At 34.4% G+C, this 17,495-nt stretch overlaps 1 protein-coding gene across 3 annotated transcripts in view; it reads left to right on the top strand.

Moving 5' to 3' along the window:
• Positions 1-17,495, top strand: part of unc5db (unc-5 netrin receptor Db) — a 443,298-nt gene that overhangs the window by 355,642 nt on the left and 70,161 nt on the right. The gene's annotated exons all lie outside the window — the stretch shown is intronic.

The following is a 17,495-nucleotide window of genomic DNA, read 5'->3' on the forward strand; positions in this document are numbered from 1 at the left end:
TCTGATTTTCTGGTTCTGGTCAAAATCCTGGAAGCAGCGATCTGGATGAGATGCAACTGTCTGAATGTGTCTTTGGGAAGGCCAGTGAGGAGTCCATTACAGTAATCCACCCTGCTGCTGATAAAAGCATGAACAAGTTTCACTAAGTTCTCACTGGACACAAAACATCTAATTCTTGCAATGATTTTGAGATGATAGTATGCTAATTTAGTTTCTGTTTTGACTTAACAAGCATGAAATGTTACATCAAAGTTAAAAATGCATTATTTCTCTATTTTTCCTTCTTCCCAATCTTTGTTCTTTGTTTTTACATTTGTACAGCACTTTGGCCAACAGAAGTTAAATAATTAGAGTTGAAGATATTTTAAAAAAATGTTAGAAATTGTTATTTTTAGTATCTTGTTTCTTCTATGGATATCATTTGCTACGTGTTTACATCATTGTTTAATTCAAGTCAAATTAAATGAATTTAATTTAATTAAAGTGTGAATGCAGAATTCACACTTTAAATTATCCAAATTAGGCCACATAATGGCTCAGTGGTTAGCATTGTCGCCACACAGCAAGAAGGTCGCTGGTTCGAGTCCCGGCTGGGCCAGTTAGCATTTCTGTGTGGAGTTTGCAAGTTCTCCCTGTGTTGGCGTGACTTTTCCCCGGTATAGGGGAATTGAATTAACTAAATTGGCCATAGTGTAGCACGATCACCTCACAGCAAAAAGTTAGCTGGTTTGAGCCCCGGCTGGGTCAGTTGGCATTTATGTGTAGAGTTTGCATGTTCTCCCCGCATGGGTTTCCTCCAGGTGCTGCGGTTTCCCCCACAGTCCAAAGACATATGCTATAGGTGAATTGGGTAGCTTTATTGTCCATTGTGTACGTGTGTGAATGAGAGTGTATAGATGTTTCCCAATACTGGGTTGGCTGAATTAGATGGGAGTTCATTCCGCAGTGGCGACCACTTATGAATAAAGGAACTAAGCCGAAGGAAAATAAATTAATGATGTAAATTAATTCAATGAGCACTGTTAATCCATCTTCTAATAATTTCAATATGGTAAACTTAGAATAATAGTGTGTATACTGGGACTGTTTTAGATCTGGGGTGTCATGGTGGCGCAGTGGGTAGCGCAATCACCTCACAGCAAGAAGTTAGCTGGTTTGAGCCCCGGCTGGGTCAGTTGGCATTTCTGTGTGGAGTTTGCATGTTCCCCTGCATGGGTTTCCCCCGGGTGCTGCGGTTTCCCCCACAGTCCAAAGACATATGCTATAGGTGAATTGGGTAAACTTAATTGTCCGTAGTGTACGTGTGAGAATGAGAGTGTATAGATGTTTCCCAATTCTGGGTTGCAGCTGGAAGGGCTTCCACTGTGTAAAACAAATGCTGGATAAGTTGACAGTTTATTCCACTGTGGCGACCCCTTATAAATAAAAAGACCGAAGCTGAAAAGAAAATGAATGAAGTAATGAATATTAATGTTAATCCATCATCTAAATAAGTTTTGTCATAATGGTAAGCCTGTAATAATGGTGTTAATACTGGGGCTGTTTTAGATCTATTTAAGAGATAAGAGAGAAAACTAGCTCTAGGCATACAAAACATCAAAAGTACAAATCAAATAGTGTGCACAGTAGCTGTTAGTAATAATAAATCACCACAGCACATCTCTAATTATAGAAGAAAAATTATTGCATTAACAACATCACCACCAACAACCAAAAACTTTTAAAAACAAACTAAATTCAAATGATTTATTTGTTGCTCACAGTGTGCAAATAATCAGCATGTGAGTACTACATTGAGTTCTTTATTGTTGTCTTGATCTTAAATGATTTAATTTTGGTAGACTCATCAAATTGACAAGGCTTAAAAAACTTTGAAATTGCAAACTATAATGATGACGTTGCAGCAACAAAAATGTCTTGTGGCCTTTGAGAAAATAATGACTTCTATTTTGAGTGAACTATTCCTTTAAACCCAACTGTAACTGACTGTGACAGTTGTCGTCAGATTTGATAGATTGATTTCAGTTTAATATGCGTTCGTGTGCATTTAAGGGTCAAGTAAGGGACAAAAATGACAGCTCCACAAATCTTGGATCATGAGCAGGCAATATATTCGTGTACATGTGTGAGTGTGTGTGTGAGTGTGATTGTAGCAGGTTTGGTTCTTGGCAGCCCCAAATGCTTTATGAATGATTCAGTGATGAAATGAAAGAGCTCTGTCAGCATCTGTCTTATCTACAGCGCGGTGGGCAGAAACCAGTGGAAATCTGGCAAGTTCTGGAAGACAAGAAGCTCCCTTCAAGTACTTTGTCAACATAAATGAAGTCGGCTATAAGAGAGGCTAGTGAATAATGTAGAGAACACCAGCGATCGGTGATCAGGTCCATTGCAGCACACCTCCGCCATGAAAAATTTAAATCCGAGCTGTGATTGCAGAGATTTATATGGCATCATTTTACCAGTCTCTCTCTCGTTCTTTCGCTCACTCCGTCTCGCTGTCCTCATGGAATGTGTTTGTGGTTTTAAACTGTCATAAACACCCCCTCTGAGAAATGCTCTGCTGGATTTCTGTGGCCACAAAGCTAATGAGAGTCGCATCTTTCGGCATAAAGTCTGTTTGTCATCACTGTTGGCTCTTTGGATAATTAACCAGCCTGATCTCTGTTTTAATAAGCAGCCAAAAAAAAAAAAAAACATCTTGTTTCAGAGTAAATGGTGTTGTTGGTAACTGCATTCTTATTAGGCAGAATGGCAGAGTTTTTTTATTCTATACAACAAATGCGTTTGGTGTTTTACAGAGCTCAGCTTTTAAAAAGCACAATAAAACTGGTTAGGATGACTTGTGTATTATATTTAAATGTTCTGTACTGTATTCTAGCTCTTTGATAGCTTTGAACGAGGCACAGGTTGAAATTCAAGCCCTTGCTTAATGATCTTCTTTTAATAGCAACAGTAATATTTAGAAATGATACAGCACACGCAAGTCATTTTAAATGCATGATATAAACAAATTTATACTACAGTTTTTTTGTGATATTCTGCAATATCAGAACTCGTACAGCCTCTTCACTCTTGTGTATTACTCCGCCCACATAGAGTGACAGCAGATTAATAAACTCACTACAGATTGATGAGTATTGCAGCTGTTGGACAACATCATGTACTGTTGAGGCTGTTTTAGTCGAAAATGTAGTTGTTTATATTGCAACTATACAGTTTATTTATAAGGACAGTACCTATTTTAAATATTTATAATTTTGGTGATACAGCCTTGTTAGAGGCTGATGTTGTCCATCCACAAGATTGCGACAGAGACCACATAAAAAATCCTAAGAGAAAACTTTGTACTTTCTAACTACAACTGATCAAATGATTATAAAAACCGGTAAGTGACTTCTCTTGGTAAGTCGATGTCTCTCTTTGTGTGTCGCAGTGCTGTATTTATACTATAGTAATTGTAGTGTATAATATATATATATATATAAAAAATATATAATATAAAAAAATTATATAAATATATATATAATTATTATTATTATTATTATTATTATTTTTTTTTTTATTTTTTTTTACAAAATAAACATTTACACAACACCCTCCCGGCTTTTAATGTATCATGTCATCTTTTGGATCATCAGTGAATGTTTTCAGCTTTTGTAATAGTGTAAGAGTCCCTCAGCTGTCCGTGGTGTGAAAAGATGGATCACTGTATCACACAGTCACTGCATGAGTTGCTGGAAAACCAAAAAATTAGCAGGAGCTGGAGCTGGATTTTTTAGAAGAACAGTTAAACTGCTCAGGACAAACAAGGGACTATCAATCACAAACAACTATGACAAAAATAAAACTGTTGTGGTCATTTAAACCTTTGAACCAGGTCATTACATACTGTTATTCACTGTAAAAATGCTGGGTTCCACAAAATTCATTCCTGTTGTCCCAACACAAATTGATTAAGTTTACTGAAGTGTTGTTACAAATTTAATTGGATTGAACATAAAACAATTAAGTATAAAAAAAACTCATTTACATCAGATAATTTTAAATAAGTACTTTTTAAAAAGCAGCAATTATTTTTTAAATGTTGTTTTTGTTATGGGGTATTAAAATGTAACCTGTGTATGGAGTATCTGCTATGTGAAATTATTCAAGATGGCAAAAATGGCCTGTACTTTGTTATTTTGTTAAAATGAATAACATTTATGTAACACCTGCAAGGTTTCTGTAAACGTATGGCCATGAATGTAAATGCTTAGTTTCAGGGTCAAGCAGGTGGCTTCATTGTAGTGGGTGGAAAATGCAAATCAATGATGATTGTGAGATGTACAAAAAAACTTGCATGAATAATCAAGTGAAGTGTAGAGAGTAGAGGTTTCTTCAGTACAAAAAAGTGCTCATCTTGGAAATCTGAAATTTGCTTTATAAGGTTAGGCACGATTTTACATCAAGAAGAAAAATAGACTGTCAAAGATTAAATTGCAAAAATTGCAAATATTTTTATTTTGCTTTTACTTGTTTTAATATGTTAATAAAGTTTCACTCATTTTTTAAGTTATATAAAGTTTAACTTAATATTTTCATCAGTTTGATTAATGTAGGTTAAGATGAATTGAAAGTTACTTCAGTTCAACTAAACAAATAAAGGCAGCAAGAATTCTTTTACAGTGTAGGAGAAGATATCAATTAGAGGGTAGAAAGCTTGCAAAAGATTCTGTATAAAATTAAGCTGTGATTGCATTTTTAGAACTTTTATGCATTAGAGGCCTTGAAAATTTATTTAATAGCTTTAATATGGAAAATATGCTCCTTGTCATTTTTAAGGATACACTGAAATAAAAATTCTATACTGAAACCAAAAATTCTGGATGCACTTGCCAAACCCAAAACAAAAGCTTGTATGCTGTACTCAGCAGTTTTTATTCCATAGTAATGGAATGATGTGGAATTAAATAACAGCATCTTCAATCTTATCCTGTGGAGTTGCAGATTAATCTGTTCCAATCAGTGCATTGTCCTTTAAATCAGGAGTCTCAAATTGCCGGCCCGGCCTCCTCCTCCCTCCGGCACGCAACTGAAGTCAAAAATATAATGAGATTCGGCCCAACAAAATTATTGTTGCCCAGTTGCTTATAGCCACTTGTGGTTTTGATCCCACACCTACTGGACATTTAAAGTATATATTTGGGTTACTTTCGGTTTCTCACTGCATGCAGTTGAGAATGATTTAAACGTTGAAATATACTGTAGGTCCATGAGTGCTCTATTTTTACTAAAGCTATATGTTTGTAAATTATTAAGGGTAATTTGATTATAATTAGTTATACCAACTGTATTATGTTGTACAAACACATCTCTGTGGCTTACATACTATTATGGTGGTGTAATTATAATCATTTTGCAAGTATTTTACTCAAATAGTCTCATCACTAGATTTTCCTAATATGCATATTAAGATTTGGATAAAAAATGTGCATTAGTAAAATTTTACTGCTGGCTAAATTGAACAAGGTAAATGTGAATATATACATACTCTTCACCTCTTTGTTTTAGTTTAAAAAAAAAGATACAATTGAGAACAACAAATGCCAGTAAAGTCAATAAAGTTACCCAAATGTTTTCTGCTGTCTCACTATCTGTTGAACTATTGGTTAAGCAACAACTTATTGGGACATAATAATAATTATTATGCCTATTATTAAATTGTACTATTTTCATAGCAATTTAAACTACCTCTTCAATATGTACAACAAGAAACAAAAAGGAGCTTTGATTTCCACTTTTTTTCTTGAGCTTGGCTGTTAAAACAGCCCTTCTATGAGTTGTCAGTCACTGTTATGACCCCCTGCCACTTTGAGTTTGAGACCCCTGTTTTAAATAGTATCAGTATTAATATGTTGAATCTGAGTGGCGAGTAAAACACTGAAATGATTCTGAGTCAACACAGGGGGGCTTCTCAGTGCTTCAGTAATTACAACTCAAACACACACAAAAAATGAAATGACCTTTTAGAAAGAAAACAAGTTTCCTGTTTTAGAGCTAAACTATAACAGTAAACGAGTTTCCCCAGAGAGCTGCTTAAGCCTTTCTGCATAGTTGGTCTAGACTGTGTTATCATAAAATCTTTTTAATGAGATTATACACTCTGAGTTATACTTCTGAAGTCTAGGGGTTTTTGTTTCTAAAACTTTTAAGTTGGACTGGAGAATTGCTATCACCTTCCCTTTTAATGTAGTCTCCTTTGATTGGTTTGGAAAGCTTAAAGATGAGGAAAGTGAAAAACAAAAACAAATTAAATCCCTTTAGTATTCCATTTGTATAAATGCTTTTAAGAAAATATCCTGCTACGTCTGGATGTACTCAGACTTGTCAAAATATATTGGGTATTCATCAGATTCATTCAAATGATCTAATCCATGCAATCAGCATTTTTATCTTTATACCTTTACTGGATGCCAATCATTGCCCCATTTGTCTGAATATTCCTCCTTAAATTCTTTAGCAGAAATAAAAAAAAATAAAGTTCATATTTAAATTAACCATACTCAGTAGAAGGAAGAGTCATACGCAAAGATCATACTCAAGTAAAAGAGCCATTACTTGCTAAAAATATAGTGCAAATAGAGTAAAAGCATCTGTTATAAATACTACTCAATGTATAAAGAAAATAGCCCTAAAAATACTCTTAGTCAGTATTACGCTGTGAAAATGATTGCACCTTATTTTAATTTAAAAAGTGCTTCTAAGTGCAAGTTAAATGATTTGCCTTTCATTAACTATAAATTTAAAATGTGAGAATTTAATGTGAGAATACAGCACATTAATGCATGCACCTACTGTATAATAAGCAGACAGAAAGCAGGTTTATGCGATCAAATATAGAGCAAAATCTGTGTAACCTAAAAATCTAAAAGTAGGCAAAATTCTAGCTATGATGATATGTTACCGCTTAGATTATGCACTTTGAACCTTGCTTTATAAGCTGGGAATGTCCAGCAACTGGCGCCGCAAACCAAGCTTGTACAGCCCTGATAGAATTTATGCAGTTTCACTGTAGTTGCTGTAGACAAAATCAAAAAGAAGCATACAGTTATAATGACTGCATATTGAAGGAAAATAGTGCAGTAAAAGTATAGATACAGCCTTTAAGGTGTCCTCATTTAAAGGGCCCTAAACCCCCCCTCTTTCGGTTCAAGTCTAACTCCGAATTTTTTCAAAACATGCTTCATGATGGGCATAGAGCACTTAAAGAAGAGGGAGGTATGGGTGTGGGCAGCAGAGCAGGGGAAAAAGAGAAGAGCAAACAACTGTCAGTTGGCTCACAAAATGAGACACAAACCATGAGGAGACCCATGATTTTATAGTTTACAAAGTTAAAATGCAAAGAAAATGCTACAAATGTTATTCAGAATTACATATACACGTAACCACAATTTGTGATATCATTATAAAGATAATCATGTATATATAAACACTATAAATGAGGAGGACTTCTCTCTTCCTCAATCTCCGGGTCTGAATGCAGACACAGTGGAGCAGTGCAGCAGGTCTCTTGCCCTATCTGTTCCAATCATTAGCCCTGCTGGTAATCCGGAGGATTTTAAACATGTGCGAACACAGCAGCACGGATATAGGCAATGTGTCTGAATGGTTACAAACTCAACTGATAAAAGTCCGCCATTCTCCAGTTCTCATACAGCTCTCCCGGCAAAAATACTTGCTGCAAACCAACAGCTTTGCTGTATCAGCCCTGACAGCATCACAGGGAAAACCATGCAACATATTCTGTGGATTATGGAAACAAACATATACCACAACCCTTCATGAACGGCTAAATACTGCGTGTCATGAGCAGACGCGGTCTAACAGTTTGGCAGATCTGCCTTGCCTTTGGAAAGCACATGTAGTCATGAATAATTAAGAAGCAGGATCTTCTCATAGGATAAGAAAACTCAGCTATAAATAATACTAAAAAAAACTACACGTCATCACTGGAAAGGCAGATCAGTGCTACATCACCGATTTTGATCCCGCCCCAAAAATGATTTTAAACCCGGAAGATGAAATTAGCTGACAAAGGCTCAAAATGATTTAGTTTTCCCCACAATTAAAGCTGACAGGTGCTAATGTTGTCTTAATTGATGCTCAACACACAAATCTCTATTTTGTTTTAAGTACTCCAGGGTTTCTTGAACCTTCAAAAGTAAAAGTATATATATTTTTAAACTACTTAATTATGTACCATTCATGAGAACAACTACTCAATTACAGTCTTTTAATATACATCAAGAGCTTGCCAAGAGCTCACTGTTCAGTTTACTTGTTTCTCTTTCCCTCTTTTTCCTGTCCTCTTCCAGACACCATGAAAGTGAGTGATGATCCTCATGATCTAACAAGCCAATTACAGGCCCGATGGAGCCGGGTGGTGTCCTGTCTCTATGTGTTTAGCTGTGATAAGGCTGATCTGGGAAGAATGGTAATGTGGTTGTGTGATCAGAAGAGGAGAGGATGAAAGGGATTGACTTTTATGCTTAGCTTTAACTCTGTATGATTTGCCAACAACATAATAGTCACAGAAGTGCTTGGACAATATTTTTTGCCAAGTTTTAGTTTAATTCATTGTGATCAATACCAATATATACACTTTAACCCTCTGGGGTCAAAGACTGCATATAGGTAGTTTGACCTGTAGTGTCGTCAAATCGCTGAAATTAACTTAAATTACACTTTCAGTTTTGATCGTGCAGATAAGATCAATACATCAATACATCATCATACATGGTGGCTCAGTTTTTAGCACTGTCGCCTCACAGCAAGAAGACTGCTGGTTCAAGTCCCGCCTGGCCCACTTGGCATTTCTGTTCAGAGGTTGCATGTTCTTCCCATGTTCACGTGGGTTTCCTTCGGGTGTTCCGTTGTCCCTCCACAGTCCAAAGACATACGTTATAGGTGAATTGGATGAAGTAAATTGTTCGTACTATATGAGTGTGTTATGGAGAATGTATACTGTAGGTGTTTCGCAATGGGTTGCGGTTGCCAGGGCATCCTCTGCGTAAAACATATGCTGGAATAATGAACAATAGTAGAACCTTATTGTGAAGTGTTTTCTTTTAAATGTGTGCTGTTCATAACTTAATGTTTTGATTGACAGCAATATTGTGAAATAAATAAACTGATGTTCACTCTTGAGTTTTGAAATGTGTTTTAGATATCAAAATCAAACATGTTCCCAGCGTTCATTTATTATAGAAATGCTATAATTAAATTATTAATCACTTTACAAAAAAAATCTAATAAATCTTGCATGATGGAAAGCCAAAATATGCTAGTTAATTTTTCATGTTGACATGCTTGTCAATGGGAATTGAAAAATGTGTTAATTATTTTGCTCAACCTATTTTTTCCTAAGCTCAAGTCATAACAAAAGTAATAGAATGTCCACTTGTTGTTGTTTTATTTATTTGACTATTGCGATCTAGGTGGTGGTGCAGTGTTTACAGGTTCAAATCTTAAAGGAATATTTTACACTGCTGTTTTAAAGTAGTGTTTTTGTTTACCTGTGGTAATGCAGCCATGCTCTGGAGCAGCGTTAGCTCTACTTTTGCACTGCTTATAAGTGCTTCTCCTCTTTTTATGCAAAGTACACAAGCTGCATACTGTAGGGCTCCCCCTTCTCTTAAAGATGATTTAATGATCGTGGATCTCATTTATAAATGAGATGTGATAATATAATATGATCATATTCATATCATATTCATTCATGTGATCATATTTCTCACTTCATATATAACTTTAAACAGGGTAAATGTTTGATTAAGAATGTAGAAATTTAAAATAAATATTAATGAATTTAAAATAAATATTGAGATATAAAATGATTTTTAAAAACAAACCAGCATAAACTTTTGCTATATAAAATGCAAAATGGAAATATTATTTCAATCATTCATTTTTCTTCAGCTTAGTTCCTTATTTATTAGGTGTCGCCACAGCGGAATGAATCGCCTACTATTCCAGCATATGTTTTACACTGCGGATGCCCTTCCTGCCATAACCAATTACTGGGAAACACCTATGCACTCCATCATTTATATACACACACAATCAGGACTTGAACCAGAGACCTTCTTGCTGTGAGACGACAGTGCTAACCAATGAGTTACTGTGCCACCCCTAAAAAAAAACATTGTACTTTCAGAATTGCAACTTTATAATGATCCGGTTATTTATGTTTCTATGCAGAGTTTTATAAATGAAACCCCAGGACTGTGCAACTGCTAGAATTTGTGCGTTCATTTTGGCTTTAAACGATTACAAAAACACAATGCTGTGTTGTGCGTGTGTGCACATAATCCAAGATGGTACAAAGCATGGAGCTACAGGTTTGCACTTACAGCCTATTCACACGAGGCGTCAGCGTCAACGCTTCCCATTCACTATGAGTGGCGTCAAGCGAGGCCAAACTGAATTGTGGATCCGTCGTTGCCGCTTCAACAGCATTGGTAGCTGCAGAAGTTGGGAATTTTTCAACTTTTCAAGTGCCAATGGAAGCGTCAGCCGATCAGATTGCTCTATGCAAATATCTCAGCTCAGACAGTAGCCAATTGCAGACTTATTTTATTGGCTGACGCTGCTATGATGGTCACGTTAACCCCAACTTCAGACACGCCCTCCGTCAAGCATTGACGCTGATGCCCCGTGTGAATCAGGCGTTAAACAGGCAAATACAAAAGTTTGAATGCCATCACTCAAACTGTCAGTTATGTTTCAAACTTCAAAAATTAGAAAAGTAATTGAATGATTTGTGCGTTTGAATTTGTATTTGTCCAAACGCCGAATGCACAAATTGGGACAATGTCAAAGTCAATTAATAAACAAGACAATGAGAGAAACATTTACTGATCTTCGCAGAATAATTATAGTAGCTTTAATAAGCTTTAATCAGTGTGAATTTAATTAATCATTTGAAAACAAGATTTTATTTTTACATTGGATTACTTCTAGTGCTTCAAAGTATAGGCTATTATTAAGGGTTTTTAAAATTGTATTTGTCCTGTTGTTTGTGATTATCTTTGTGTATGTGTGTGTTTCAGCTCACTGTTTGTTGAAACTAAAACTACTCATTAAGAATTTAAGTAGTTTTTTTTTTTTTTATGCACCGACAGGGCTTATGATGGAAAACGCACAAATTAGAATGAACTGTGACACTGATAATGCATAAATGCAAAAAAAGATCTCATCTTATGGTTTAGGAATATGAATCATCACATATGAATCGATAGGATTAAGCCTTTAGTAAATTTAGTTAGCCTTTGGTAGATTGGGAGCAGTGTGAAACATAAAGAAAGAACCAAAATTCCACTTACCTTAGGTTTAAAATGGCCCAGGGTTAACTATTTCAATAGTGAAAAGCCCTATTGGGTCATATAAGAACAAGACACTCCTATATATAATATAACAAGTAGAATGGAGACTGGCCTGAAGTAAAACAGGGATGATATCAAGTTAATAGAGATTTTTATTGCATATGTTGAAAGATATAAGGGTCAGAATCATGATTCCCCAGGTCTGGGTTTTCTGCTGTCGAGTGCTTGAGCTTAATAGCGCTAGTGTGTGTAGAATCACAACTCACTGTAGCATTAGAGCAGTTTTCTAACCCTGAAAACTTGGCAGGCCTTGAATTACTTGAACAATTGGATAATTTTCCACAAAAGCAGACACTTTGCTTTGCCCACACTCTCCAGCTGATTGTCTGTTATTCTCAAGACTGGAGTAAGCTCTTACTGCCAAGTTCTTGCTAGGGTCCCCAAGCAAGATTCTGTTGCCATAAATAAACCAGTTTCTCGGTTCATTTTCATCTTACAGTTTTTTACAATGGCTATGACAGTTTTTTCAATACATTTAACAAGTTTGCTAAACTCTTAACGCACCAACACACCTAAAACACACAATTGACAAAACAGTTAATTTCATGCTCAAAATCACACATTGTAAACTAAACCTCTAAACTACTTTTCAAAATACAATAATAAACAAACACACTACACTATGTCTAACAAAACACTACAAACATGTTTCAAAATGACATAATTGTTCAAAACACTAACACATGTTCTGTTCCAACAGACACATTCAGTCAATCAGAAAACACTGACAATAAAAACACTAGCATCAGTTAAATTCACAGAAACTGCATTAGTTTATATGTCAGCTTTGCCCCTATATTTTAAGACTCTCTACATTTTCATTTTGTTGGGTTTAGTAAATGCATTTTCTTTTTTTTACTGCAAAAGTTCAATACAAAAATAAAGAAAAAAATTGCTTTATAAAATTTACAGTTGATGTAAAAAAATACAGACACAGAATTGCTGCAATAGACTTTATTTGCAAAAGGAAATCACTGCAAGATATACAAACAGAAAAAGCATCACAATTATAATAAAAAACTAAATAATTTTCTATACTGCCTGGTCTTCTGCATTTGCCCGACTTCTTCTCTGGCCCGGCATGGTAACGATGGCCCTTTGGCCTATTATGTTTCTCCTACGGCGACGTCTTTTCGCCAAGTTGAAGCCAGCCTCGTCAACATGGATAATTTCATGTGGGACTTGATGGACCTCCAATTTCATGACTCTCTAAAAGTAATTAGACACAGTGTAAATGGTTAACTGTACAATAGCTAATGTATGTACTAATGAACGGCAGGTTTATAGAGTCGTTTACTGCAAAACACACTGTGCATAGTAAAGTAATGACTGTATTGCATAATCTTACCTGGATGTATTGGTGACGGAGTTCTGCAATGTACTCACTGTTCCTTTCAAAAACCTCAAAACTCTTTTTTTTAGAACATACAGTATGATCATGTGATTTGAAAAATCTCAACACAGGAGTGTGCTTTCCAGATGGGAATCATGTTCATATGGGAGCTGTCATATATATATATATATATATATATATATATATATATATATATATATATATATATATATATATATATATATGTATATATATATATATATATATATATATACATACATACACATATATATATATATATATATATATATATATATATATATATATATATATATATATATATATATATATATATATATATATATATATATATATATATATGTATGTGTGTGTGTCTATATATATATATATATATATATATATATATATATATATATATATATATATATATATATATATATATATATATATATATATACAGGGAATATATTTGTGTTTCAGTTGACAATATGAACAGCTGTTTACTTTAGTTCTAGCCTATATAGGTTCTGTTTAGAACATGATGTTATCTGTTCTGACATACTGTGTGAAAGCATTGGTAAATTTGACTGTGAAATTACATAGTTTTGGTTTTGGTTGAGTTTGTGTGTAAAAGAAGTTCAAGCATTTTAAATTTGTGTTAACTGGATGCATTTTTTGTCAAAGCAACAAGAAATGTGTTAATTGTATAGCCCACGAAGACGGATGTTGTGCTAACTGTGTTAAGAGTTTAGGAAACTTGTTAAATGTATTGAAAAAAGTGTCATAGCAATTGTAAAAAACTGTAATGTGGATCTTCTATTTCACAAGGGATAATCCAGTTAGAGCAGATTATATTTTATGTATGGAAGTGTTAATAGTGCAGTATCAGAAACTGATAATTTAATCTGAATGTAATCTAGACTCTAACTTTTTTTTTACTCCAAAAAATGTACAACAAGAGGACTCAGAGGCCAAAAAAAAAAAAATTATATATACATATATATATATATATATATATATATATATATATATATTTTTTTTTTTTTTTAAGAAACAGCTCAAACCTGTGTATGACCAAAATAAAAGGCACGGTTGCTTTAGCAAGAGGGTTTTTATCAAACATAGTTTTCACTTAGATTTTAGGTTTTGGTTCAGTTTTAAGTGTAGGTTGCATTTTGATTAATCTTTTAGTGTCAATCATTAGCCATTTGATTTTTGAACTGCTATACTACATGCATGACTGTGTGAAATAAAACATCGCCACAGAAACTTTAACTGCTTCAGAGAAAATTAAAAGCACTTCATAGCCCCATTCATTGGAAATTTCAAATTGAAACTGCCATAAAAAAGTAGGATGCAATACAATATCCAACATAATCTCACAGCAATTTGTACTTTTTTGAATTAGTGGCTAATTCGTATGATTTCATTTGTACAATTTAGAACAGTTTGCTCATCCCCCAATGATGGTTGGGATTAGAGGTGGTGTTGGGTGCCACACCACCTTTTTAAAACTGTACTCGTACACAAATTATATGAATTAGCCACTTAACTGACAAAAAATAAAATTGTTACGTTTCCTCATGAGATCAGGCTGTAAGATCTTGTTTTTGTGTGTGTGTGTGTGTGTGTGTGTGTGTGTGTGTGTGTGTGTGTGTGTGTGTGTGTGTGTGTGTGTGTGTGTGTGTGTGTGTGTGTGTGTGTGTGTGTGTGTGGTGTGTGTGTGTGTGTGTGTGTGTGTGTGGTGTGTGTGTGTGTGGTGTGTGTGTGTGGTGTGTGTGTGTGTGTGTGTGTGTGTGTGTGTGTGTGTGTGTGTGTGTGTGTCAACAGGCAAATATTTTATTCCTAGGTGGTTAGCCTGGATTGTCAAACATAGTGAATTTAAGTGTAATAAAAAAACAGATTACATGTAATATAAATGATCACCAGATTCCAAAAAATATGTATTTTTAAAAAGAATATTGCTGCATTATATTCTCAATTAGCATAATATCCATCTTAAATAGTATTTAAAAATAGAATTAGTATGTAGTATGTTGAAATGAGTATTCAAAGTTACTTGGATGGCCTACTATTTCTCAAAAACATTCGAAGTGCATATCCATACTTCCTCTAATGGCTAATATTACCCACAATACATTGTGTGTGGGATGTGAATTCAATTAGAACTACAAACCTGGATAAAAAGTGTTGACAAACATGGCAGATATGTAAGAATGAATAAATGAATGAAGTAAATGTGCTATATGAATAAAAAAATTATAGAAGTTGAAGTTGAAAAATTAAGAAGTTGGAGTTAATTAATATATAACTATGTAGACTTTTATAAAGATGTATTTGGTCATTAACTCCTATATGCATAATTATGCAAACATCTGAGAAGATTTCTCTGCATGAAAGACTCGTGAATGACAAATTAACCTGCTGCTGCTTTTCCAATATGGTAGGAAATATAATATGAAAGAAATGTGGATGATGTGACAAGATGATTGACAGGGCATGTTACTAAGCAACATAATGGTCCGTTAATGAGGTAATAGTACTTCCCAAAGCTTACATAATTGTCTGTTCCACAAAAAAAGCACATACTTTTAGGATGTAGTAAAATTAGGCAAATTGGGATGCAGCATATGTTACATTTTAAATACTCATAACAAAGTCACAGGTACTTTTTATTGATTACATGTTATGATTTTGTGAAATTTATTTCCGTATCATGGATAATATAAGGATTCTAAATATTTTGACTTTGGCCATGTAATGCCATTTTGTTGTTTATTAATGTCTGTTTGTGACATTGGAATTCCCACCTTTTTGTCGCCCGGCAGAACCCCTATGACCTACAATATTTAGATGAACTGAAAAGTTAATATGGCAAGCATTTAATCATCTGACGCTTAAGTAAACAAATAAAATACAAATAAAAACAAAGTGTTTACATACATTATATTAATTTAAAATATATTGTTTAATTTTCGCATTATGGTTGAGTTTATTTTATAATGAAAAAAACAAAACAAAAAAACAATGCCAATAAATAACAAAGAATGTAATGTATTTTCATTATCTTTGTATTTTTACATCAATATTATAACCAGGAAGTTGGGTGACAATAAAATGAGGATCTACGTGCAGCTTTATTTAGATTCATTAGACAGGAAAGGTTGAATCACAGGAGCAAATGAATACATACAGGGAAATCCATAAGCGTAATCAAGTCACATGCAAATGGCCAATACAGGTGGCAAATAATGAAAACAAGAAGACAGTCAAGGAACATGGAAAAATTAGACTTAGACTTTGGTCTGTGTAATCAGTCTTTGATCAGCTTCCAGCCGTGTGTGTGTAATCATCAGTGGTCCAGAAGCAGGTGTGTGTGAAGTGCATGATGGGATTTGTAGTTCATAAGCCTATCTATTAAGGTTGTCTGAATTTTACCCAAATTTTGTAACCTACTATTTTTAGAGTTTACATTGTAAAAATTCTGGGTTCTAGTTCCTTTATGTTGTACCAACACAGATTATTATAAATTTAGGTGGAAAAAAATCTAATTCTGTTGTTTCAACTCATTTTAAAGGATTGAAACAATACCTGTAAGATGAAAATCATTGTTTATAAGCAGTTTGGTCAGAACTGGGTTGTTATAAAAACAATAAGTCTCTTTTTTTCCTGACGTTAAAATAGGATCCAAATCCCTCCCATTTTGAGGCCCACCGCAATGAGATGAAGTGCAATTTTCCTGCCCACCCAATTAATTGACAGCTGCGTATTAATATGTCTCCATAGTAACGCGTATAATCATATCAACAAGACAGAACATACGCAAAGCAACTTTGATTAAAAGATCTGTTCAGCTCACTATGATCATCAATCATCATCATCAAATGTGGTCATGGGTAAGTTTTTCAAGTTTAAAACCCTGCATGTTTGTAATGAATTACAACGAATTTACCGTCTTTATCACCACAGCTTCATGTCAGTACAATTATAAAAGAAGACGCTTCAATGCCAGTTTGGGACATTAAATCTGTTTATTTTGTACATTAACATAACAGATATCCAAACAGCAGTGGATATTAACATGTATCCTGTCACATTTGCGTGCAAAAACAGATATGCAAAGCTGAATGTGTGCCCTGTGTGTGTGTGTGTGTGTGTGCGTGCGTGCGTGAAATAATCATAGGTAAGTTCTTACTGTAAAATTTTTCACAAATGGTACATGGGATCTGCTTCCTTCATGTCTGTCACTGTGCTGTATATCTGACGCAGCCAGAGATTGAGACACACTCTGACAGACATGTGGGAAAGGTGGGTGGGGGGAACTAGCAGTAAGGCACATGCAACATAAACAGCTACCTTGTGTTCAGAGCAGATAATTCTAATGTTAAAAAAGTATAATAAATAATCTGATGTTTGTTTTGAGCTGAAACGTTACAGACATATTCTGGAGACACAAAAGACTTCTTTTAAATCTTGAAAGAGGGGTAAAATATGTGCCCTTAAAATAAACAGTTTGAACAAGCAACAAAAGTCATTTCTGAGTGTACTTACTACAGTTTTCACTATGTAAATTGTAATTAGCAATGGATTACAATGTGTAGGTATCTACTCTTCATATTCTGACTGCTACTCATGTGCAACATTTATGCTAATTCAACAAATGACAACAAAACAACCAAGAGCATAAATATATTTTCGGTGATTCATTTGTAAAGTGT

Source organism: Danio rerio, chromosome 5 (assembly GCF_052040795.2).
Source record: "Danio rerio strain M-AB ecotype USA chromosome 5, GRCz13ab, whole genome shotgun sequence".
NCBI classification, from domain to species: Eukaryota; Metazoa; Chordata; class Actinopteri; order Cypriniformes; family Danionidae; genus Danio; species Danio rerio.